This window comes from Talpa occidentalis, unplaced genomic scaffold (genome assembly GCF_014898055.3).
Source record: "Talpa occidentalis isolate TD23 unplaced genomic scaffold, MPIMG_talOcc4v2.1 talOcc4.11, whole genome shotgun sequence".
Lineage (NCBI taxonomy): Eukaryota > Metazoa > Chordata > Mammalia > Eulipotyphla > Talpidae > Talpa > Talpa occidentalis.
Window position 1 is genome coordinate 44,589,589 of NW_023601104.1, and position 25,271 is coordinate 44,614,859.

The window sequence follows — 25,271 nt, forward strand, 5'->3', positions numbered from 1 at the left end:
CCTTCAAGTGATGGGGTCTTTTGTGTCCACTCACCTGTGTCCTTAGTAACTGCTTTGGAGCCTGCAAGTCTGGTTTCCTGAAAGTGAAAAAAAACATACTTTGTGTGAAGAGGAATTGTGAGAGGTCATTTGTACCACCAAGGTCCAGATGGCTTTGAAATTTTGAAGAAGCTCAGTGTGGAGGCTGCTTGGAATCAAGGGCAGATTTGAAACCATATGGGACTGTTTTAGTCCAGAAATGTTAAAATCTATAAAGATGAATGACTAAAAATAAACTCACTTTTGGGCAGTGGCTAGGGCAGGAGCAGTCCCTCCGAGTTTGGAATACGTGGTTCTTGACTTATAAAAATGTGAATCTCTCCTCAGTCCGTCCTTCTCCTCCCCTTTCTTGACCTCTTGTGACCCTCCACCACTTTGTCTCCTGCTTGCTTTTTTTTTCCTGAATGGGGACTTTATAATTTTGTTGTTTACTGTCTGTGGTACAGGGACCATTACTGTCAGGTCTGTTGAAAGGCTGCCATGAAGAGGGTCAGAATAGTCATTTGTTTTTTATGGAACCTCCTCTTTACACTGGCAGAACCCTAAATCACACCCTTATTCTATTAGACAATGTAATAGACAAAATGGGTATTTAAAACAGGGGAAATAAAACTTCCCTCAAAAATCCCTAACAGAATTGTTTATTTTACTTTCACCTTTAATCACAAGTGGAATTATTCTTTATTCACAAATACAGTGAATCTAAGCTTTTAGCTGAGCATTTAGTGGAACATCTACCCAGTAAGCTTTGCTTATGTTGCAGACAGCTACCCTGAGGAGTGATTTGAATTTAAATGTGATTCCCTTATTAGTTTCTGCTAACTGCAAATATCCCAGGCACTTAATTAAGTGGCTGAGTAATGTATGAATGCTCACTTCTGCTTGTCATGCAGAACAAAGTGATGTATTTATATTCCATGCACAATATGAAATTTAATGACACGGGCAACAGTAATTTAGAAAACCTTTGTTTTTATTGTCCTTGTTTTTGCTTAAGCAATTTCTCCGCTTTGTCATAGTTTGGCCAGGACAGTGATACAAGACTTGGTCCAAATGTGAGCTTCTGGCAGGTGACATTTCCTAATGAACCAGAGGTTCTTCTGTCACATCTAATGACTTAAAACACTGGTGGGTTTCCATTAACTATCTTATTTTGGCTTTTCTTTCTTACTCTAATTTTTAATTTAGTAGTGAGAACAATTACTCATCATGGTTGTTTAGACTTGGAAACAAAAGATAGATTTTACTAAGGGATTGAAAGAATAGATTGGGTTGCACAGTAAATAAGTAAAAAAATCTATACTGCTTTTTTGAATACTAGATCATGGGGAGCCAAAATATTGAGGCCAAGTCTCCTGATAAGTGTTTGGAGGAGCCCTTTCATGTTTGTAGGTTTTCTAAAATTAATACTTATTTTTTATTTAACAGGAATGCAAAAAAAACCCAAGAAATTTTTGCTTGGCATTTGAGGTTATTCCCAAAACCAGGACTCCAGTTTTGCTCTATCCGATTTCTCAGCTTCTCCCTTAAGCTCACATAATACTTCAAATACTTTTAAATTAAGTGTTTATGTTTTGTCATTTTGAACTGGGCTCTGCATATGTTTGGTCCTTTGGCCAGCTGCTTGATTTGTCAGATGGTGCTTTTGTGGTGCAGAGCAGAAGGAATTCATGTTCTCTTCCTTTCAACTTCTCTACTCCATGCTTGAGGTTTGGGGGGAGGTTCCTTTAATTAGAGTCTCAGCTCTCTGTGTCTGTTCTGTAAATCCTAACCTCAATTAGTCGACTCCTTTATTTAGACAGTTTCATTTGTTTCCTAATGGACTTAGGCGGGTGGTGAATTGGGTCAGAGTTGTGGCTTATTATTTCCTGGTATAAAATGTATTTTTTATCCCGTTTCTGTGCCACAAGAAAGCTGCAACATTCATCTGAACTGTTATTCCTGACTGGGTGGGGAACTGTGAAAATGATGTACCCCTGCTTTCACATACCTGCATTATTTCTTTCCTGTCAGCTTCAGGAAAATTCTCCTTGTGCCCACCCTATCCAAGACAGAGTGACGTCAGGCTGCTGGGAGAACACAGCACAGATCCTGTCAGAGAAACCTGTAAATTCTTGGCAGTGCTATTGTTTGGTGCTTCAGTAATCATAAACTGCACTTCTGTGTGAGGTGATTGATTCTTGCATCCTGCAAAACTCACGGTTCTGTTTGAAAATATTCCAGTCTTACTTTGTTGCTCCTCACTTATCAAACCCCCAATTTTAGTTGTGCTGAACAGGTCATGTGCAAGGTAGTGGGGAAATATTGAAAATGGTAGCAAAATGCCATGAGCTGTTCTCTTCTAATTTTTGTGCTCCTGCATTTTATGGACTTACTCTCACTGGCTCTGAAATCAAATTTTCTGTCTCAGCTCGTCAGCCACTGTGACCTCACCATATGCCCCTGACTGGAGTGAAGCCCAAGTTGACTGCTTATGATCAGAGTCTACATATGTTGAAGGGAGGGACCCTGGAAGACAGCTGACAATAATCCTTTAACTAGCAGTCCCTTCAGGGAAAAAAAAATAAACTGTGCTCACGTGTATCCACTTTGGTGCTACTGACTTCAAGCCCCTATTGAAAGTACCATGGCCAGTGACGGCTACCCACTTTTAGCCTCCAGCTATAGAAGTTCAGCTGATGGATTATCTCCATTGCATCAGAGAAATAGTCTCCTTTCTTTCCATCTTTTTTTTTTTTTCTTTGTATGAAGAGCAGCATTTCTTAATATTCAACTTAATCAGCAGTGACAAGCTGGGTTTGACTGCTCACTTCTCCAGTGCGTCTTCAAGCTTTTAGGCATCAAGATTAGTGAGACTCTCTTCTGGGTGGGCCAGTTTCTTGGTGACATGAGAATATTGCCTAGAGGGTGAGCTGGTGAGGCTTGTCAGTTGAGATATAATTTTGCTCTTTGGATGGATTTTCTATTTACTACAAGCTAAGAGACTAGAAATATATAGCTCTCCCCCACCCTGTTTCCTCCACCCCATCGCCTCTTAACTACATTGGTTTCTGTTTTACTTGAATATCTTAGCATAGCAACATAGGAGAATATCAGGATTGGAAAGGTACTTAAACATTCACCCCATGCATCCATCTAGTACTTAAATCCTAGTCATAGTACCTTTCTAAATGCCATCTAGCCTAGTTTTAAATGCTTTTAGAATCAGGTGACTCATATTCTTCAAAAGCAGATGATTTTGTTTTTTTTTTTTTTATAATGCTGTAAAATAGTTTACCCCTATTCCATATCACGCACACACACATGCACACACAGGTACACACAGAGACAGACAGACAGACAGACACACACACATACACACACAGGCACTTTGACACTTTGCCACTAAATTATTTCTTGGAGTCTGGAGCATAAATATAAGATGTAATACTTACTGATTCCTGCTGAGATCCAGCTCCAATTTCCCATACCAGTCTTTCAAGATACTTTATGATACTAATCTAATGCCCAAAGTTTTTATTCTCTTACCCTGATTTGACATCTGCAAGTGTAATTGTTGGTTCATGTACACTGAGAGGTATTATAGTCTAGTATTTAAATGGCATTGTGAGTGAGATAAGCCTATGTTTTGAGCCTGGTAATGCTGCTGCATAACCAGTGCCAGTTACTAAAACTCTGATCTGAGTTTCACCATTTATAAAGTACCTGGCTTGCTTAGTTGGTAGAGCATGAGACTCTTAAGTTTCACCTTTTATGGTAAATTTGAAAAATGAAGTAGTTATTTCCTCCAAACTTAGTTTAACCTTTCAATTTTTAAAAAAAGATACAAGATCAGTTTTGAACTATTTTCCAAATAACTCGAACATAATTTTACCTGTGAAAACATCACCACTATCAAAGCCACAGAATTACCGTAACATCACTGCACAAATTTCCCATACTATCCCCATTTTTTATTTTTGTTACTATTATTTTTTTAGTCTATTATATAGTGTCTTTCAGGAGTACAGGATATAATGTAGAATAGACACTTTGTAAAATGTCTCACATAACTGGGATTTAATAAATGTCACTATTACTGCTATTAATATTTCTTATCCTACCTTCAAATTGAGTGTCAAAATATTTATTAGGAAAAAAAAAGTCAAAGGTCCTTTAGTATAGGTCTAGATATTTCTCAGTCTGGAATAGATAAATTTAATAAAATATCTGGGCATAATTCTTTGAATAGTTAGAATCATAATTGGTTGTACTAGTATTTAGGTATATGTTTCTTTGTTTTTCTCACATTATTTTCCTGAGAGAGTCAATATGAAATAAATAAAGAGTTATAAGTGAATATACAGTTAATATTTGTTTAGACTGTTTTGACTTCACCTCTTATTTTCTTTGGAGTATTTCTTTATGAAGTATTTTCCAGCAATTTTTGCAAGCAAAATCTACTTATTTTCCATTTTTGAAGACTGGTAATTACATTGTCCATTTTTTCTCTCTTCTGCAGTATTCATCTATGGTCACCTACCACACCAGTAATCTGTTTGGCAAGTGCTACCTTCAATCTGGTAAGCAATCTTTCATCTTCTCTTCCCTGATGCTGTTTTAGGACTTTGGCAGTTGAAAAAATTTAAACTATTTTGGTGGTATCAAATGATAAGAGTATAGCTACAATAATGTTATATCAAGACTCTGACTTTATGTTTCTTTAGAAACTGATATTCAAGAAGCAATTCAGTAAAATTAATGTCTAGAAATGGAAAAAAACATTTTTATGGTTAAACCACACTATCAAGTATTATTCCTGAAGTAGCTTCATTCACTATTGAGATATAAGACCAAAGAAGATGTATTGATCACTATGGGCCAGGTGATGATTGAACTCTTTTCATAAATCTTATTTTATTTGCTTTTCTAAAGCAACCTCATGATGTAAATTGACATCATTAACATTTCATACTGGAAAAACTTCATAGAAATTAAGGAACTTGCTTAAGAGACTAAAGTGTGTCAGGAGGTAGCAAAAACTAGTTTAAACCAAGGTCTCACTAATTTTATTTGGCTATTACAGATTTGAGAAACATATGTCATGTAAGTGAATCAAGTATTATATAGATGGCAATCTGATATTTCATAAATTAGCATCTGTGGTCAATTTAATTTTTATTAAATGATCAAGGGGAAGCATACTTTACAAGTAAAAATATATTTTAGGTAGAAATTACCTAGAATTATATGTGTATATATCGTATCATCATAAGTTTAGAAAACTAGTTCTTTTTCTTTGGAAAAAGAAAAAATATTAAAATAGTTGTGACAGTAACTGTGATATGTATTTTAGAGTAAAATGATGTATAGCAGCAGAATGTATGAGTTTCAATTCAATTTTAATTTACTGAACCCTTCCACACCAAATAAATATGGTAAAAAAATTAGGAATGGTTAATGTTGTGCTGCTTCAGAAAGCTAATGACATTATTTTATTCCAAATTCCAATTTCTTTGAATAGAGGGCAGATGAAATTCAGAATTATGAATGATATGGAACCAAGTGCATAAATAATTTTATTTAAGAATAAATAAGGATATATCTTCATTAATTTAACCTCTCTATCTATGGGAGAGAAAAACATTGTAATATTTCTTCGCTGCTCCCTGAAGGGTACTTTTCACTCTTGACAATCTCATCAGAAGTCTCACTAATCATGTGTTGGCTAATGAAAAACAGTATAGACAAATTTGCTTTTTCTCATCTCACCATACATTCCTCTCCATTTCTAGGGACATATATGGGTGGAATCCAACTGTTTGGTCTCATTGAATATTTTTATATGCATTTTAATATACTGGAGTAAAATTGCTAACACGTATTCAGTGTTAGCGTATTAGCAGGAATAATTTTACATTACTATAGAAAAATGAGGTTGCTCCATAAGATGTGGAAGGGGCTGAAGATTTTGAAATAAGTGATAGTTCTCTCTGCAAAGTAAAGTATCTCTGGAGTTTTAAGTTCAGTCAAATTTAAAATAAAGGCTTCAGTGTTGTTAAAAGATAAACTAATGTACAAAAGTTTTAGAGTTTATTAAGCAAACATCAGTTCAAATCAGGCAACATCAAGCCAAAAATGCTGCAGACTCCTCCCTAACAGGAGGTAGAGGAAAGACTCTTTTAGAGCAGATACAGAAGCAAAGCAAGAAAAGTATTTAGCTGGCTATGACTTAAGCAGTTGCTGTATTGGAAATCCTGTTTGGCTGGTTGTGATGGGTTGTTTCTGAGTTTTGTTTTCCTACATACAAGTTTCTTATTTGTTCACATTTGACCCACCCTGGTCTAATGGACTCCTTCCTTATTTAACTCTTTAACAGTAAAAGTCTCTTGGGGGAATAAAGAAGGAAAACCACATTGCTATACCCTTAGCTTTCTTCTTTCACTGAGAATGGGTTGAGACTAGTAACAAATATATTTCACTGAACATGATTCTTTCATAAACATTTCGATTTTTTGAACTTTAGTTTAATATTCTTATGTTATACAAGTGTCCTAGCTTCTGCTTTTGTCAAAGCTACACCTGTCATGCGCCTATGACATGACCAAAGACTAAGATGAGGGCCAGTGCCATCTTCCATATGGAATTTGGAGTTCTGACCCAGTGAGTTCATTATCTACTTTAATGGCTGCTACTCCTGACTGACCATTAAAAACATCTGTGAACTTCCTTTTAAATATTTATTCTTAACCAATCAAGAATTCCATAATATATTCGGTTTTTTATAAGTCCGCCTCTGGAAGACTTTTACCCTGCAAAGCATTCTTTTTGCTATTATTTAGTCGACTACTCTATATTATCAAGATGTGGCAATCTAGAACAGAACTGTTTGATACTTCATGTAACTATTTTCATTTCTGATATAGAACACCAGGTATAATATTGAACAATTTTGTTCTTGCTGATTCACTGTCACCCACATTTGAGAGATAGTGTACTTGGCATGCCTTTAGATAGAAAATTGTTTCCCTCTAGGATTTGTTTTATTCCATGAAATGGAAGATTTCTGAATATTAACTTATAGAAAGATGTTCTCTCTCTTTCTCTCTCTCTCATACACACACACACACACACACACACACACACACATCCATTCCTCCCTTACTAATCCTGAGTTCCTTAAAAGGTCAAATACTTCAGTAACAAAATTATTATTGTGAGGGAGATTTTGTTGTTCAAAAGTTGCTTGAAATTTAGAATATTTAAATCTCAAGGTTGTAACTAAAAGAACTTACCCATAATTAAGCTGCTCCTCTATTAAATAAACACACACACACACACACACACACATAGATACATATATTTTCTCATTTTTCCTCAGCAAAAATAATGGGGTTGAAGTTTTTCCACTCTATGTTTCTTATACCATAGAGAACGTAATATAAACTTTCAAGATTTCCCCTTTAAGCAAGCTGATTAATGTTCTCTACAATAATATGTTTATTTTATTTAGTTTTCCTGTTTAATTTTCTCTCAAGGGTAATCGGGTGGGAGGTATCCAACTGAACTTTTTGTTTTCCTGGATCTAAAGTAGAAATGAAGTTTTCTATTGGTAATTTCCTATTATTCCTATTATTCCTGTTATTTGAGTTTTCATGAAGGAATATTCTATGTTTGTTTTCCTTTGACTTAGGAATAGTTTTGTGTAACTTTTTTCAAGCCCTCCAGACAAAGCAGCAGTTTTCTCATATTATGTTCAATGATTGTTTTCCATAATTAAATTCATGTTTTTCTTCTCCTGTGGAGAGATTTTATAAAATAAGAGACAGCTTCCATAAATATTTATTATTTTCTTCATGTTAGCAAACACAAACTTATCTGTTGAATAAGCTTCACTCTATTTTACCTTTAGTATTAGCTGACTTGTGCTTTTTTAACACCCTATTTTACATATAACATGTGACTTTTGATTTTGTTTTACTTTTTGTAACATAAATCTAGATGTCCTAATATCCAGAGCTCTACCTGTTTAGGCATATAAACACCTACTGTCCAACAGTAAGTATTGCTTTGTAGTCAGGTTGCTTCTCTCAGAATTTGTGAAAGCTTGTGCTGTATCTTCACCCCGGGCAGAACCCATTCTCGCATCTGACCATGTCTTCTCATCCCCAGAAAGTATTTGCAAGGCTTCTTTCTCTAAATAGCATCCCTTCTCATTCTGGCTTTCTTAGTCTCTCCTTCTTGACTCGCATTGGCACTAGAACTCTGAGGTGTAGATTTTAGTTGTTTTGTACTGATAGTATAATCTCTTCATAGATAGTATGATTCTTACTATCCCTCTCTGATCAGAAAGTTAGTGTAGTGAAATATAAGCACACATACTATTGGGGTGTTACTACTCTTACTAATGCAGCGTAGTAATCATATTGTCAAATATATAGAAGTTTTTGTTATTTTATGTCATAAAAATTATGCCAATATAATACCTTCAAGTTCATAGAGTAGAAATAATTGAGGCATAAGGAAATTAATAGTTAAAATTCCTTCTCTGATTATAGGCATACCTTATAATACATAGTTAATTTTAAATTATATATTGAAATTTTATATTTTATTTCAGTACTCATATCTAAATCATTTGCTATTTCAAGAAATAATTGTTGCCTGTGAGTCACTGCATAAATGTGTTCATTTCATAAAATAAACCTATTCTGTACCATCTGAAAAATATGCTACATTATAATAAATCTTCAGAGTCTTCTTGACTTGCATTCAACATGCAAGAACTTAAAGAAAGATTTTGGAATTCTGTTGTAATTTATATAATACATGTATTTGTAATCTCCCTGCCCCTCCTCTACACAAAGATATGCAATTTAAACCATCCTACCCTGATCAAGGAGACCACAGGGATGCTGGAACTTCTGTTCTCATTCAACAGTAAAGAGGAACACTCCCTTCTTCAGTTGTCAGTGTAGGCTAAATGGCAAATAGGACTTCTACTCCTGCCACTAGTCAGATGCTTTCCTGCCTTTCCTGTGAAAGTGGTATACAAGAACCTCAGGGGAAAAAGATTTAAAAGAGACATAGTCTCAACATAATCCCAAAATGTTCAGGTTTCAAAAATAAAAAATCTTTCTCCCTAGTCAGTATAAGGATAACGTCACACTGATATTCTTGATATTATCTAAAGCTATAAATAGATAATCAGTCAATGAAAATTAAGAAAGAACAATGGGGGCCTCTCTGGTGGCACAAGGAGTTAAGCCCCGCTTTATGAAGCAATTCCCAGCTTCTGCAGCACGAGTTCGATCCCCAGCCGGCCAGAGAGAAACCCGCATGGCAAAGCAGACCTCTCTTGTCTCTCCCGCTGCTCCCCTCAGCAGTGTATTTCAGTCAGACTGCCTGTTCTGTTCTCCACTCTGTCTCTGGTGAATCCTCTCACCACCACCCCCCGCATCTCTGGCCTGTACCCCAGCTCTTGTATGCATAAATAAATAAATCTTAAAAAAAAAAACAATGTCAGAATTATGTAACAAAGAGATATTAAGCAGCCATGATAAACATGTATTGACTGATTGAAAAGACATTCAAAACAACTGAAAAAGTAGAAAGCATCAGGAAAATAAATATAACATCTTAATATTGAAGAGGAAATATATAAAAGAAGAAACACTGGAAATTTAAATTAAAAATTAAATTTACATTAAAAATTTAAATGGAAAAATAAATGAAATGAAAACTCAATAGGTGAACTTGATGAAAGAATGGAGTAGACAGAGGAAATAATCAGTAACCTGGAAGATAGAAGTACAGGGAAAATAAATCTTGAAATAAAGGGAAAATAAACTGAATATAAATGACCAGAACCTGAGGGACATTAGAAACCATAAAAACAGATGAACAGAAAATAAACAAAAAGTTATACTTGATATCAGGATCACACAGTGAGAGGAGAAAGAGAACAAATTAAAAAGTTGCTGAAGAAATAATGACTGGAAAGTTCCTAAACTGGGCAAGAGACATAAACTGACAGATTTAAGAACTGAGCAAAACCCAATTAAAAATAACCCAAATAAATCCACACCAAGACACATCATGATTAAACTTCTGAAAGCTAAACAGAAAGAAAAATCTTAAAAGCAGCCCATGGAAAGCAACACCTTACTTTATAAGAGATAAACAATGAGAGTGGCAATGGAGGTGCATGAAGAGACTGTCAAGGCAGGCCATGGAGGGATGTCCTTATTGACACTGGTGAAATGGCACTGTCAACTAGGATACATTGCACATATATAAAGTAATACCTGGAGCAACTACTGAGAAATATATATGAGGGGAAATACTCAAAAACACTTTTTATTAAATGAAATATAGAGTTCTAAAAATTATTCAGGTAATCTAGATGAAGATAGGAAAAAGGAAATGGAAACAAAAAATAGATAACAGAAAGAAGAAAATAAATAAAGTGGCTTAATTAAACCAAACATATAACTAATTTTGTTAAATGTAAATTGTCTAAATACAACACTTTAGAAACCAATCAGACCATGGATTAAAAAACATGACATGACTCTATGCTGTCTAAAAGAAACTTGCTTTAAATACAGAACATTTTTGCCCACAACACTAATGATAAAGGACTGATCACAAAAATCTGCAAAGAGCTGATGAGACTCAACAACAACAAAGAAAATAATCCTGTCAAAAAATGGGCAAGAGAGCTAAAAAGAAACTTCTCTGAAGAGGAAATACAAATGGCCAACAGGCATATGAAAAAATGTTCAACATCACTTGTAATCAGGGAAATGCAAATCAAAACTACCATGAGATACCATCTTACACCAGTGAGAATGGCACATATTAAAAAAACTAGCAACAACAAATGTTGGCGAGGGTGTGGAGAAAAAGGAACTCTCCTGCACTGTTGGTGGGAGTGCAAACTGGTCCAACCACTATGGAGAGCTGTGTGGAGATTTCTTGACCTACTAAAGATAGAGCTTCCATATGATCCAGCAATTCCACTCCTAGGTATTTACCCAAAGGACACAGAAACATCAACTCCAAACAGCACCTGCACCCCTATGTTTATAGCAGCACTGTTTACAATAGCTAAGCTTTGGAAACAACCCAAATGCCCAAAATAAGATGACTGGATCAAGAAGATGTGGTACATATACACCGTGGAATATTACTCAGCATTCAAAAAAGATAAACACATGCAATTTGCAGCAACATGGATGGTGCTGGAAGGGATCATGCTCAGCAAAATAAGACAGAAAGAAAAATACCGGATGGTCTCACTCATAGCAGGAATCTAGAAAACTTAAATAAGGGACCAGGAAAATGAATAACTATAAGAAAGTGAAAATCATAATCAACAAACAACTATGAACCAGAGACACTCTATGAGGGGTAGGGGGCGGGGAGGGGAGCGATTGGGGTCAAAATAAGGGGGTTGCAATTTTGTGGGGAATATAAAAATAAAATAAAAATAAATAAATACAGAGCTTTAGGCAGGTTGGAAATAAAAGGGTGAAAAAACAAACATGAATCAAGGAAAGCAGCTGTGGCTATAAGGATATCTGAAAGTAGTCTTCACAGCCAAGAAAATTAACAGAGACATTAGATAATGTTTATTTAAAAAAAAGTCAACAAACCTTCATTCCCCGCCCCACACACACACCACACAACAGTCCTAATATGTATGTGCCAAGTAACAAAGTTATAAATATGGGAAGCAAAACTGATATAACTCAAAGAAGAAGCAGACAAATCTCAATTGCAGTTGGAATCCAGTAATCCTCTCCTCACTATTGATGAGAAAAGTAGACAGAAAGTCAGATAGGAATTAAAGACGATCAGCACCACTATCTACCATGGGATTTAATTAGTCAGCAATAAAAAGAAACAAACAACTTGAGTGAATCTGGTAATTATACTAAGTGAAGAAAGTCATTTCCACTTCTGTAGCATTTTTATTACCTTAAACTTTAATTTTTGTATTAAGGTAACAGTTAACAACACTGATTTAATAGTATGTGTTCACACTATTCAGATGCATCCCCAACACCAAAACACTAATAGTCCTCCATCAGAGTTCACTGGGCTGTTTCCCCCTTTGCATTGCACCTTTCATCCCCCGGCCCCATCCCATCCCCATTCTGGGAGCCTCCATGCAGTAGTGAGATTTCAGTTTTGTTTTGGTTTATTTTTGTCTGTTTCTTTGCTTTGTTTCTTTAAATTTCAAATATGAGGGCCTCCCCTGGTGGTGCAGCGGTTGGGTGCTGGGCTGTGAAGTTGCCTGCAGCCTCTGCAACACCGGTTCGATCCTCAGCCACCGGCAAGGGTCCCACATGTAAGAATTGAATTCAATGTAAGAATTAAAACCATAAATTACATAGAAGAACACATGGGAAACCATAAAATACATAGAAAAAAGTAAGCAAAACCCAGTGACATAGATTTCTTTGATGTCTTTGGGGACTTCACTGAAATGGTAAGGAAAATAAAAAAAAAATGGGACTGCATCAACCTAATAATTCTCTGTACAGTGAAAGAAACTATCATTAAAAAAAAAAGAATGGGGCCTCCCTGGTGGCGCAAGGGGTTAAGCACTGCACTATGAAGCAATCCACAGCCTCTGCAGCACAAGTTTGATCTCTGACCGGCCACGGAGAAACCCACATGGCACAGCAGAGCTCTCCTGTCTTGCCCGCTGCTCCCTTCAGCAGTGTATTTCGGTCATTCTGCCTGTTCTGTTCCCCACTCTGTCTCTGGTGAATCCTGGTACCCCCCACACCTGCAGCCTGTACCCCAGCTCTTGTATGCATAAATAAATAAATCTTTAAAAAAAAGAATGGAAGAAAATATTTGCATATCATACTTTTGACAAGGTGGTGATATTCAAAATTTCATAGCGTTTTAAAACTGACACAATTTTAAAAATGGTGAACAGATTAGTAGTTGCCAGGGGTTAAAGAGTAGGAAGGACCAGGGGAACGTAGGTATGGCTATACAAGGACTAAAAGAATGATTCCTGAGAGAGGTGCAAATGCAGTATATCTTAACTATATCATTAATGTCAAAATCTAGGTTATGGTATTGTACTATAATTTTTCAGATGTTGCTGGATGAGTGATGCAGTTTTCTCAATATTGTTTCTTATGACTGTCCATGAACCACAATTACTTCAACATAAAAGCTGAATTCCCAAAGGTATATAGACAAACCAAAGGAATATAAAATTGTTCGGTTTATATTCATAGGTTAATATGATTGAAAATGGTCATGCATAGAGGTGGTATGATGTGTCTTTATTTATATGTTATATATATGTTTCCAGCGTTATGGAGGCCAAATCAGGGAAAATGTCTATTTTTTGTTTGTTTTTTATATGATTCCTTCTTGGAAATACACTGGAGACCTGCAAAGTCATCAAACTTTTCTTATAATTTTCAATACTGTAATTCTAAGTTATATTATAATCAAAGAAGATCTTCCAGTAACTAGTTTTCAGTGGTATGCTCACAAATTCTTTCTTTCATACACATGCCATGCCCCAGATCTGTAGATGAAGCTAATTTTCCTGCTCTTTGTCTCTCAACTAGTCCTGACATGGCTTTTTATCAATAGAATACACCAGAAGTGACTGTGCCACTATAGGCCTAGTACTTTATTGGAATGAGGTTTCTGGTTTCCCCAGTTATGAAATGCTCCTTCTGGAGGAAGGTAGCCAACAGGTAAGATTGTTTCTGGAGGTACTTGTGAGACAGCCCAAGTGACCTCATCCTTGGGAAGTTATTTGGAGAGAAAGGAGACAGGTGACCCAATATGCAAGGGTCTGTCATCTCAGCAGAAGCACCAGACACATGAATGGGAGTCATCTTGTCCAACCTGCCTCATCAAATCTTCTGATCATTATAATTTCAGCCCAGTCTCCATCTTACCACAAAGGCATGAAGAGTCACAATTCACAGAACTCTGGGAGATAATAATTTTTTTTCAAGATGATTTGTCACATAGATAACTGATCTGGTAATTTTCTTCTATTTTCTTTTTTATTTCTCAACTGCAGATTGCTTCATAGTGTGGTGCTTAACCCCTTGCACCACCAGGGAGGCCCTAGATAGAATGTTTTGTATAAAATTATGTAGCATCCTTTCTTACCTCTCTTAAAATATTGTTAAGATTTTTAAAAGTTTTGAAAACATTTTTAGTTGCATAATATGTTTTCTCATTTTTTTTACCTATATGTTTGTATGGTATCTATCTTTTATTTCAGAATCTTTTCTTGAATATGTATTTGAAATCTCTGTGTACTTGAACGAGTTTAGCAGTACTTGTCTTCTGTGCAGGGTGACATGACTGGGCTTATTTATTTATTTATTTTAAAAAGTCTTATTTATTTATGCATACGAGAACTGGGGTGTAAGCCAGAGGTGTGGGGGATGAGAGGATTCACCAGAGATGGAATGGGAGCAGAACAGGCTGATCTACTGAAATATACTGCTGAGGGAATCAGCAGGCGAGACAGGAGAGGTCTGCTGCACCATTTGGGTTATTCCCTGGCTAGCCAGGGATCAAACTTGAGCTGCAATGGCTGGTGATAGCTTGATAACGCTGTCTTTAATCCCTGCACCATCAGGGATGCCCATACTTATTTATTGAAATATCTTCATTATTATTATTTGAATTCTATTTTTTTGCATTTTTCTTAAAGATCATTTTAGTGTCATTGTATGCATTCTAGAAGCCAAAAGGACAAGTGATCAGAATTCTTGGTGAAAATGTCAATGTAAATACCTTGTTTTCTTTATAGTACCATTGTCTTTAACTTTGTTGGATAACTGCCAGTACAGAAAGTCTCTACTTTGCTCAGTTCAGAGAAGAAATATTATTTCTTCACTGATGGAAAAAAAGTCATATATCTATAGACATTGGTTGAGGAAACATGGGGATCAATGTCTCTTCAAATATAATAGACTTTCCCATAAATCTTGGTTCAGATTCATCTGTTGCATAATATCAGGTTCTACCCTTCCTAATTTTTTAGGTTCGGGTTTCTCAGAAACAGATAGCTACTTCTTCTTTTTCTGTAATCTCACTGACGAAATTCACTCCATTAGTTGACCCTGTACAATGACTTTTTTTTTTTTTAAGTACTTGGCTCTTACTTTGTTGGGTTGTGGAGAAGGATTGGAAATAAATGAGTTCAATCCTTGTTTTGTAGTGATCATCCTCTTTTAAATTTTCTCTTGATTCTTCACTTAAAAAAATCTTTTCCAAAATATGACTAAGTTTGAATAATTGTCAGTTGCTTTATCTAAAATATTTAATGAGTATTGTCAATCTTCCTTTATTCATAATGTCTTCCTTCTCAGAGGATTTTTAGGTCAGTATTAGAATTGGTATTTTTACTACCTTTTCCCCCTTATTCTACTGTAAACTGCCTTTGTGCTTTGGTAAATCTTGGGTCTACTGGGCCTCCCTGGTGGTGCAGCGGTTGAGCGCTGAGTTGCGAAGCTGCCCACAGCCTCTGCAGCGCCAGTTCGATCCTCAGCCACCGGGTGAGGGTCCCACATGGCACACAGACCTCTCCTGCCACCCGCTGCTCCCCTCAGCAGTGTACTTCGGTCCTTCTGCCTGCTCTGCTCCCCACTCTCCGCTCTGGCTCTGGTGAATTCTCTCACCCTCCTGCACTTGTGACTATATCCAGTGCTTGTATAAATAAATAAATAAATCTTTAAAAAAAATATCTTGGGTCTACTCTGTGTTCTGTTACATGTAGTCTCCTCTCTTTTCTTCTCACTATTCTTATGTCCCTTTTTTTCCCTGTATCTCAGTTTCTCAAGTCATGACTAACATCTTTGATTTACCTTTCTAAAATGTAAATTATGGCTTTTCTTTGTTGTGAATTCTAATTTTATAACTTTAGTATTGGAAATTATTGCCTTTTCTCTTCTTGATTGCTTTCTCTCATTTCTCATTTTTTGTTATGTTCTCTTAAGCAGAGCTCAGAAAAAGAGTCTTTCTTCTATAAGTAGCATATAGATATGCTTTGTTATTGTGACCATCACTCTTTTGGTTTGTTTTTGGTCAACATCTAACACAGAAACAAAAAAGGGAGGAAAGAAGAAGGAGGGGATTGGAGGGAAGGAAAGAGAAATCCCTAAGATTTCTAGAAAATCTGTTATATCATAACAATCAGCTTATACTTATGCTTGTTATATGGTGCTGATTATGTTTGTCTCTTTAGACATAGCCTGTATCTCAGGACTTAACACCCTCTATTGCCTTTTGAAAACTTGAAGCAACTGTAGTGGTCTATGTACATAATAAGGTAGCTGTGTTTGCCTGTGAAGTCTACTGAACTGTCATTTATATATTTAGTCTTTTTATACATTTATTTATTGCTAAATTTTGGTAGATAGTTTAGAATGTAGACATGTGTCTGAATCTAAAAAATTAACCATTTTTTTTTAAAAATGTGTTTTTGTCAGTATAGTTTCTTATTTCATCTTTGATTATGATATACCTCTCTTTACTCATAATTAGCATTGTGTAAAAGAGAATATATGAAAATATGCTCAGTAGTAATTAACTCTAATTGCTGTTTTTAATAATTATTTGATATCTTCTATTGTATTAAGTCTATAAATATGTAACATTTAAAGTCCTATTTCATAGTCTAACATTTAGGTAGTATTTAAAAACTAAAGGAATGGTATCATGACCAGAATGTTTCCTAACTTAGGATCTGAGCATAGGGAGAAATAGAATTCACTCCAAGGCTAGCTTAGGAAGTACATGATGAGCTTTGTGTTAGTACCTCCTGCTGCTGAGTTTATGATGTAGGCAAGAAAAGCCTTGCAGAGATTAATGAGGGATGATCCCTGGCAGCTATTTTGAAAGAAATGGTTTTGCTTATTTACATTCAACAAAACCAAATCAATCAGCAAACAGAAGTAGGGAGTCAGCCTTTCCTTGTGTTTAAATGTCTGTATTCCACAGTGTCATTTGCTGAAATGACCATTCACATGGAACTGGGCAAAAAAAAAAAAAAGCTGTTGCATAATCATAGAGATAAGAACTATCTTTGACAGATTTGTTTTTTTTTAAACTGAATGTTACAAGGAATGTTTTTATTTTTAAAGAAAAAAATACCTATGATGAACAATTACTAGCCAAATGGGAACTGAGTGCTGGTTTCTCTATGAAACATTAAGGATACAAACCAACTGGTATTGATTAAATTCCTAAAAGTGTCAATTTATGAAAATACATTAATTTTCCGAGTTTACCTATATTGTTCTCACCGTTTAACATGCAAATACCTGGGCTCTTATCTCTTAAAAAATCATACCTAAGAAGAGAAACTGCTTGGGAAGAAAGAAAGAACATGGCTACCATTTAGAAGCATCATATTTTTTTGTGTCCCATTTGCAGCAGTTTTAACCCTTGCACTAAATTCTGACCCATTAGTTGACATTTCTAAGACACTTCTTCAGAGGAAAAATATTCTTTATCTTTATTCCTTGCTTCTTTCTACTCACTGAAATGCAAAATGTCTAGAGTTTCAAGTGTCACTTTCACGAGGACATGGAAGGCATATCATAATGGTGATGGAGCACAAAGTGTGACTATCTGGGTGACTTCTGAATGATTATTTTTGTATTATGTTTAGTAGAAAAAAATCTTTTTTCCTCCATTTTTTTGGTTATTGCATCAAACCTATTTTTAATGTATGAAAGTTCTTCTTTCCTCATCTTATTTTCAAATGTTATCTTCTTTATCACTAAAGTTCAGTTAGTTTGGATGTTTGACATCCCACTATGTCATTTTAGGTTTGACCTTTTGTTCAATCTGTTATTTCTGAACAGTGTTCCCTAATCTATCTTTTTGGAATTCTCTTCTTGTCAGACTCATAATCAGCTTTCTTAGATCGCCAAGACATGATCTTTCTCTAAATTCCAATAATGTCATCCTATGGAACTCTCCATAAAAATAATAGATAATAAGCTTCTTGAGAGGTTGAATCAGTTCATCATAGCAAACTGCTAGAGATGATTGAGGTTGGAAGGGTTTTAGAGACAATATCTATACACAAATATTTCATAATTGGTTAAAAAAGTGTTTCTGCAACAAACAGTAAAATATGAACACAACATAATGAACACCACATTGTAGAATTTTATGAGAGGAGGTGATTAATTTGGAAATAGAAAAGAATGGAAACCTCAAATGATTTCTCCAAGGAGATAATATTTGTACTGTCCGCAAAAGGGATCAATAAGCAGTTATTTAGGAGGCAGCTTGATAAGAAACTAGATGGGCCTCCCTGGTGGCACAGGGATTAAGATGCAACCTATGAAGCTATCTACAGCCACTGCAGCACGTGTTCAATTCCTGGCCAGCCAAGGAGCAACCCACATGGCTCACTCAGTAGACCTCTCCTAACTCACCCGCTGCTCCCCTCAGCAGTGTACTTTGGTCATTCTGCCTGTTCTGTTCCCCACTCTGTCTCTGGTGAGCCCTCTCACCCCCCACACCTCTGGCCTGTGCCCCAGTTCTTGTATGCAATAATAAATAAATCTTAAAAAAAAGAGAAACTATATGAGAAAGGCAATAGTAGAAAACAGCCCTTGCACCTTGAGAAAGCTCTGGATATTCCAGCTGGAACAAGTTATTGACTTTGTGATGAAGATATTTGAAAGAAACAATGTTACTCTTTATTAGAAAAGAGGCTGAAAAGGGATATATGCATGAGAGAAAGGAAAATATACTTATCAAAGTGAAATTTAAATGCTTTTTTCATGAAGATGAAATACCTGATTAAAATATGGGAAACAGATTAAATGGGGGGTAGGTGATAGATATGGACAAACCAAGGGTATAAATTTACCACATTGTCCAATGAGGCAATACATGAAACTGACACAGTTGAAAATGAGTCACTGTAAAAGAGAATTTGAATGAAACATTAGGAAGAATGACTGCACTTTCTAGTACTTCCTTTTTGGTAATGTTAGAGATTTACTAGTTTTCTAAGAAAAAGATGCTATGTGATTGTGAACATGAAAGTTAAGAGAAAATTTTGGAACAGTAGCTGTGGAGAATCAGAAAGAGAAGGAATGCATTGGTGAGGAATGGAGGGAGCTAGTGTGACTGAGAAGTGGAAGGCCAAAATTTCATGTCTAGATCAAAAAGGAGACCAAGAGCTCACTAATGGACTAAAGAAATAAGTAGTGGTTAAGAAACTAGATTTCCTTAGAACAGTATTACATATTGTTACTTTCCTTCATAGTACATAACACAATGCCATTTATTAAATGAGTCCTCATAAATACTTATTGCATTAACACTGTAATTTATCCTAAATTATCTTATTATTCTTATATTTTCATTTAAATTTAGTAAGTTGTTAGGGAAGAAAGCAAGAAAGATGTTCCTCTGTGAAAGAGCCGTGGGATATAGTAGCACAGAGCGTATTTATCTCCATTTGTGGGTATTCAATAAGACCTTATGGACTGAGTTTACTCAAAATAGCTCTCACTGTAGTTTTCTAATAGGGTTGGCAGAGTTGACTATATATCTTTCTTAGCCTTTTTTTTTTTTGATAAGTGAGCAGAATATATATTTCCACTTATTTTATAAACTATGATGAGTGAAATATAGATAAAGAAAATCATACAGTCTAAGTTCAGTATGAGATAAACAGCCCAGAGGCCCAAAGATTTGTCCCAATCTATGAGGCTTCTTTGATATCACAACATTGCTTCTGATTAGAAAAGATCTAGCATTTATAGAAAGTGCCATTTAAAGCACTGTGTAGCTCAGAGGGGGGGAAAAGCAATATTCCAGTAGGCTGCCTTTTGAAGTAGTAAACACCTTTTATGTCACTTAATAATGGCTTGGATAGGTTTGAAGAACTATTTGTCAGGCATTCTGAAAACAAGGAAAATAAGTTTGGTGAACTCTTTCAGTCATTTGAATCTTAGATCAACCCGTCCTGATGTTTTAAAGCAGGTTATTTGATTCATTTGAGCTACTGGTTACAGTAGGGATAAAATTCACAGAGCTATTCTTTTATCTGTAGTTGATGTGAAAGATTAATATACTTTGCTGTTTTCATCTTTATAGGACATGTATCAAACTAACTTGTTTTAATGGGGGAAAAGAAACATATTTTCTCTTTTTATAATGGACAAAATAAGCCATTCCTATGTAACACATAGATAATGACCTGAACTGAGCTCGTGACTGTCAAGTTTTTGTTTGGGTCACAAAGAATTGGAAAGTTTTTAGTTTGTATTTAGATTATAGGATTTAATTCTCAAATACAAAGCCTGGTGGGATAGATAGAACTTTCCAATTTTTAAGAAATTGTTTCTCATATTTTGATTAATTTAAGTAATTACTTCTGCTGAATGTCTCCCATATTCAAAGTTACAAATTAATGTGTCATTTTATAATCTTGCAATTTTGATTGGTATATAATTAATAGGTCATATCCTCCTTCACCATCTCCTCTTGCCCTTTATTTTATTCATATTTGTTTATATACTTTTGAAATAATCCTATTTATGTAGATTCCCTGCCTAGGAAATTGTATCAGTCAAGGTTCCTGCAATGGCTATATTTATTCATTGGCTGTATTTAGCACTTTCAATGTATTTCACATTAAAAATTTCAAACTAATTTTAATTAAATTAAAATTTTAGGCTGAACCTGAAAGTCTGGCTGCAAGAGATTGTCATTCAGTTTCCCAGTTAACCTCCAACACCAGTAAAACTGAAATACTGTTTAGTCAATGGCCCCATTCACCAAGTGGAACTGTTTAGTCAATGGCCCCATTCACCAAGTGGAACTCCAAAAGACAATCTTAGAGTAGAAAATAAGTAGATGGGATTTTGTTTTATTTAAGAGGATTATGGATCTATTTGGAATGCCTTTTTAACAAAATGCATCACTTATTAATACTACACCTCATTTCCTTCATAATAATTCTAATCTGAGATAATGCATTTAATATTTGAGTAGAAGAATAAATATCTTACACACTGATCTTGATTTTGATTCTTATTTTCTTCAGTTAGTAAAGCTAATGTCCAAGAACTAAAAAAGTGAGGCCTCTCTAATGACAATTGAATTAAGGATGACTGAGTTATAAATGAAACCTCTACACTGGTATCTCACTTAAGAAAAATCTGATACTGTGAAGACAATATAGATAGGTGTTTGTTTTTTCAAACACAAATAAATAATAAATTTTGAAGTGCACTTTTACATCAGTATGTGTTTTTATAGGAGTAGGAAGAACCTTGAAAGATTATCTGATATATTGAAGAACATGATCATATCTAAATTATCATACAGTGTCTTGGATAAGATAGGCAAGCTGGAGTGTTATTTTTCAAACACAAGTAATTAATACATTTTAAGTGCACTTATACATTTTCATAGAGCTAGGTAGGACCTTGAAAAGTTATCTCATATATTGTTGTAAAGAATATGAATAAGTCTGAACTATTGTACAGTGTCTTGGAGAACACTCCAGGGAGCATTAGAATGAGATTTCCTAGAATATCATTTGTGTCACTTATCAGTTGTAGGTTTGAATAATTGATTACTTCAATATTCCTCAAATTATCTCAAAATTTGTGAAAGGGAAATAATGATAGGGTAGTAATATGATTATATAAAATAATCTATTTAAATTTTCTGGCCTCAGTAAGTAACAGCTATTATTTTTGTTGGGGTAACTGTTCTTAATACCATGGTAGATCAGGCCATGGTAGATTTACCCTAATGCTAATCCTAATTTTCAAGCTAAAGTCCTTTGTGTAGTATAACCTAACTTATTTGTATATAGTTTAGGTTAATATCCCTTATATATGAAAATTAAAACCAAAAAAATAACTTTTAATCTCATCTTTCTATATAAAAGTTTTTGCTACTTCTTACATTTTAGTTTTTACTATTCTACTTCTGTATACCTCACAGTTTCCATCACATGTTAAAAGTTTAGCACTTTAAATTTATTTGACTGAAATATTTTGACCCTAAACAGTAGTAGTGCAGAAAGAAGAAGAGGGCTCCTTGCCCAGAAATAGCATGCTAGGTGATATGTACCGATCCTTCTATCAAAACAAGTGAAAATACTGGGTAAAATATTTCAACATATTTTTTGAAAGTACACTAGAAACTTACAGAATGTCAGAAGCTACCAAGCAACAATCTAAAAAGATAGCAAGTAGACCACTGGAGATTTGCTGAATTTAAAGAAACTGAGCTTAGCTTTTGATTGCCTTTCAGGTCAAAGATAAAAGGGATAAAAGCTTAGGACCAAGAAATGCCTAATAGACAGCACTTTATTCATAAACTGGAGATTTATACTCTCAGGGCAAGGATGAAACAAAATAAACACTCTTTCTCACAGAGAAGTAAAATAATATACCATAGAAATTGTAACCACAAGCCTAGTAATTTACAAATATTCTGTCAAAATTTGTATTACTTGAAATAATTCAAAATTCTTATACTAAGAATTCAGTTTAAATTTGTCCTAGCTTCACAGTACTCCCAGGTAAACATGAGTTGGTCATTGTAGAAAGATATAATTCATTCATGTCATTGGTAATTTGTACGGATAAATTTCAAGGCAAAGTGTTAGGGGAAAAAGCAAACTCACATGGCAACAAAATCAGCAATAATAACTAGCAGAATCAAACTCAATAATTTAAATCTCTGAAATCATCAGAAAGATTATAAGCTAATAAAAGTTGCTTTGTTTAGAGATAAAATCAAATTTGAAGATTCATAAGACTATGAAGTATGATCTGAAAATGCAATAGTTGAAATTAGAACCATAATGCATATGTTTAAGAGCACATTGGGCATAGACAAAAGGAGAATCAGTGAACTTGAAGATTGATGAGAAGAAGTTATTTCAAAAGAAGTACAGGAAATTTGAGAAAAGTAAAGGAAATATGAGAAGGAGTAAGAATCTTGGAGGGTATAATGAAAAGCTCTAATTAGTTGTGGAATGAGGACAGAGAAAATGTACAGTAAATCATATCTGATCACATATTGCCTAAAAATGTTCCAGACCTTATGCAAATAACTAATTTGAGCATCTCAAATCAGATAAATGAAAAGAAATTCACCTACTGTTATAAAACTACAGGTACAAAACAACTGGGATTTGGGTAAGTTACAAATCAGATTTAAAAGAGTAGCAGCAGATTTATCAATGATAGTGAAATTTGAAAGACAGTAAAAGCATTTCTTCAGTGTTCTGTTTGAAAATCATTACCAATGTAGCTTTCTTACCCAGCAAAAGTATTTTAAGAATGAAGTCAGTCTTCAGTCACTCCCCAGCAGGAGAAAAAAATAGCAGCTATTTTCTTGTTCAATGTTTAGTTTATTTATGCTTTTTAAAAGATATTTATTTATTTATGCACACAAGAATTGGGTATAGACCAGAGGTGTGGGAGGTGAGAGGATACACCAGAGATAGAGCGTGGAATAGAACAGGCAGACTGACTGAAAAACACTGCTGAAGGGAGCAGCGGGCAAGACAGGAGAGGTCTGCTGCGCCATGTGGGTTGCTCCCTGGCTGGCTGGGAATCAAACTCATGCTGCAGAGACTGCGGATAGCTTCACAGTGCTGTGCTTAACCCCTTGTGCCATCAGGGAGGCCCTATTTATACTTTTAATAGGTAAAGATATTTAAAAGATACTTGACTCAAATTCTGATATCTTAAAATTTTAGAAGTCTCTCATCATAGATATAAGTGGGGTATACTCACAGTCACTGTAAGTTGAGTTAGTTAATATTCTTCTAAAGGAAAACACAATGCTAGGCAGAATCCAAAAAAAAAAAAAATGCTTCTTTTCCTGGAACCTCTGTATTACCATGGGATGTTTCTTCAATTCTTCTAGTTAGTTTGACAAGCTATTTTAGCAGTGAGGACAGTGGGATATTCATCTCCAGTATAAGCTAGTAAACTCAATGCTTTTAGTCATAGACCAAATAATACCCAAAACAACATTGAAAAAGTGAGAGCAGCAATGAGGGTGTAAATAAAATAGAAAAAAAAAACCATGCAAATCACCACAGAAAATTCTAGTTTAAAGTGCTTATCATGCTGACAGTAAAGAACCATTCATAATTAATTAGCTCAAGGGACTACATGGTAAAAATCAGTGCAAAAAGGTTCTTTAGAAGATTTAGGTTTTTATGTGATGGAACACTCATGACTTTGGATATACTTACCCTCAACTTTTCTATTTAACAATCCAAATGGACTGTTGTAAATAGAAAATATTCTGTATTTCTTCAAATTTTCTAAGATTGGTACTTTCAGCGCCACACAAGGTTTTAATGTATCTCACAGATATTGAAAGTGCATCAGATATAGTAATGAGGAAGGGGAGGAAATCTATGAGTTCAAAGGTTTCCTCAGAGACTTATAAAATGTGCATTAGAAGTGAGCGATTTAAGCACCATAGATTTTATTACCAACCCAAAGTTATGTTGAACCTTATTTTTAGCTGATTTACATTCATGCTGTCTTTAGGGAACAATAATGAGTTCAGTCTTGCTTATATCTCAATCCAGGTAGTATGGTGCATGCAGGAAAGTTGCTTAGTTAATGTAATATAAGCAGAATTCTAAATTATTATTTTATAATTTTCTCTCCACTTATAAAGTAAAATAGTTGGAAAATGCAATATTTTTATAAAGTTTTCCCAAGCTGATATCTTCCTGTTAAACTTTTCTTAATCTGTAATCTTGGTTTATGCTTCTTTTGAATTCCCATCACAGTTTTCTCATTTTTAATTTTACTACATAATTAAAGGATTGTTTAGCATTAAATTTATACCAGTTCATTTTAATTCTGTCTATCTATCTATCTATCTATCTATCTATCTATCTATCTATCTATCTATCTATCTATCATTTCTTGCCTTATCTCCATGAGATAAAGGACAACTGTGATGGAAATCCAAAAGGAGCATAATAAAGACTTTTATTTTTGCCAGTATATTTGTATGTTTTGGCATTACATGATTTTGAATTTCATCAAAGATTGTTAAACAATTCATAGAATTTGCAGTTTTTAAAATTTAGTCTAAAATTTGTCTTTTGTGATCAGTCTTTTAATTTGATTTTCCAATTGATTTGATAAAGTTCTCAAAACCAACATTTACACATCTAGTTATAACTTTTTCCAAAGAATATAAAT

At 34.7% G+C, this 25,271-nt stretch overlaps 1 long non-coding RNA gene across 3 annotated transcripts in view; it reads left to right on the plus strand.

Moving 5' to 3' along the window:
* Positions 1-25,271, plus strand: part of LOC119238980 (uncharacterized) — a 511,870-nt gene that overhangs the window by 241,068 nt on the left and 245,531 nt on the right. For all 3 annotated transcript variants that reach the window (XR_008549721.1, XR_008549720.1, XR_005123719.2), the window contains one exon: positions 4,541-4,601. This is a non-coding gene — a long non-coding RNA (uncharacterized LOC119238980). The remainder of the gene's footprint in view (positions 1-4,540; positions 4,602-25,271) is intronic.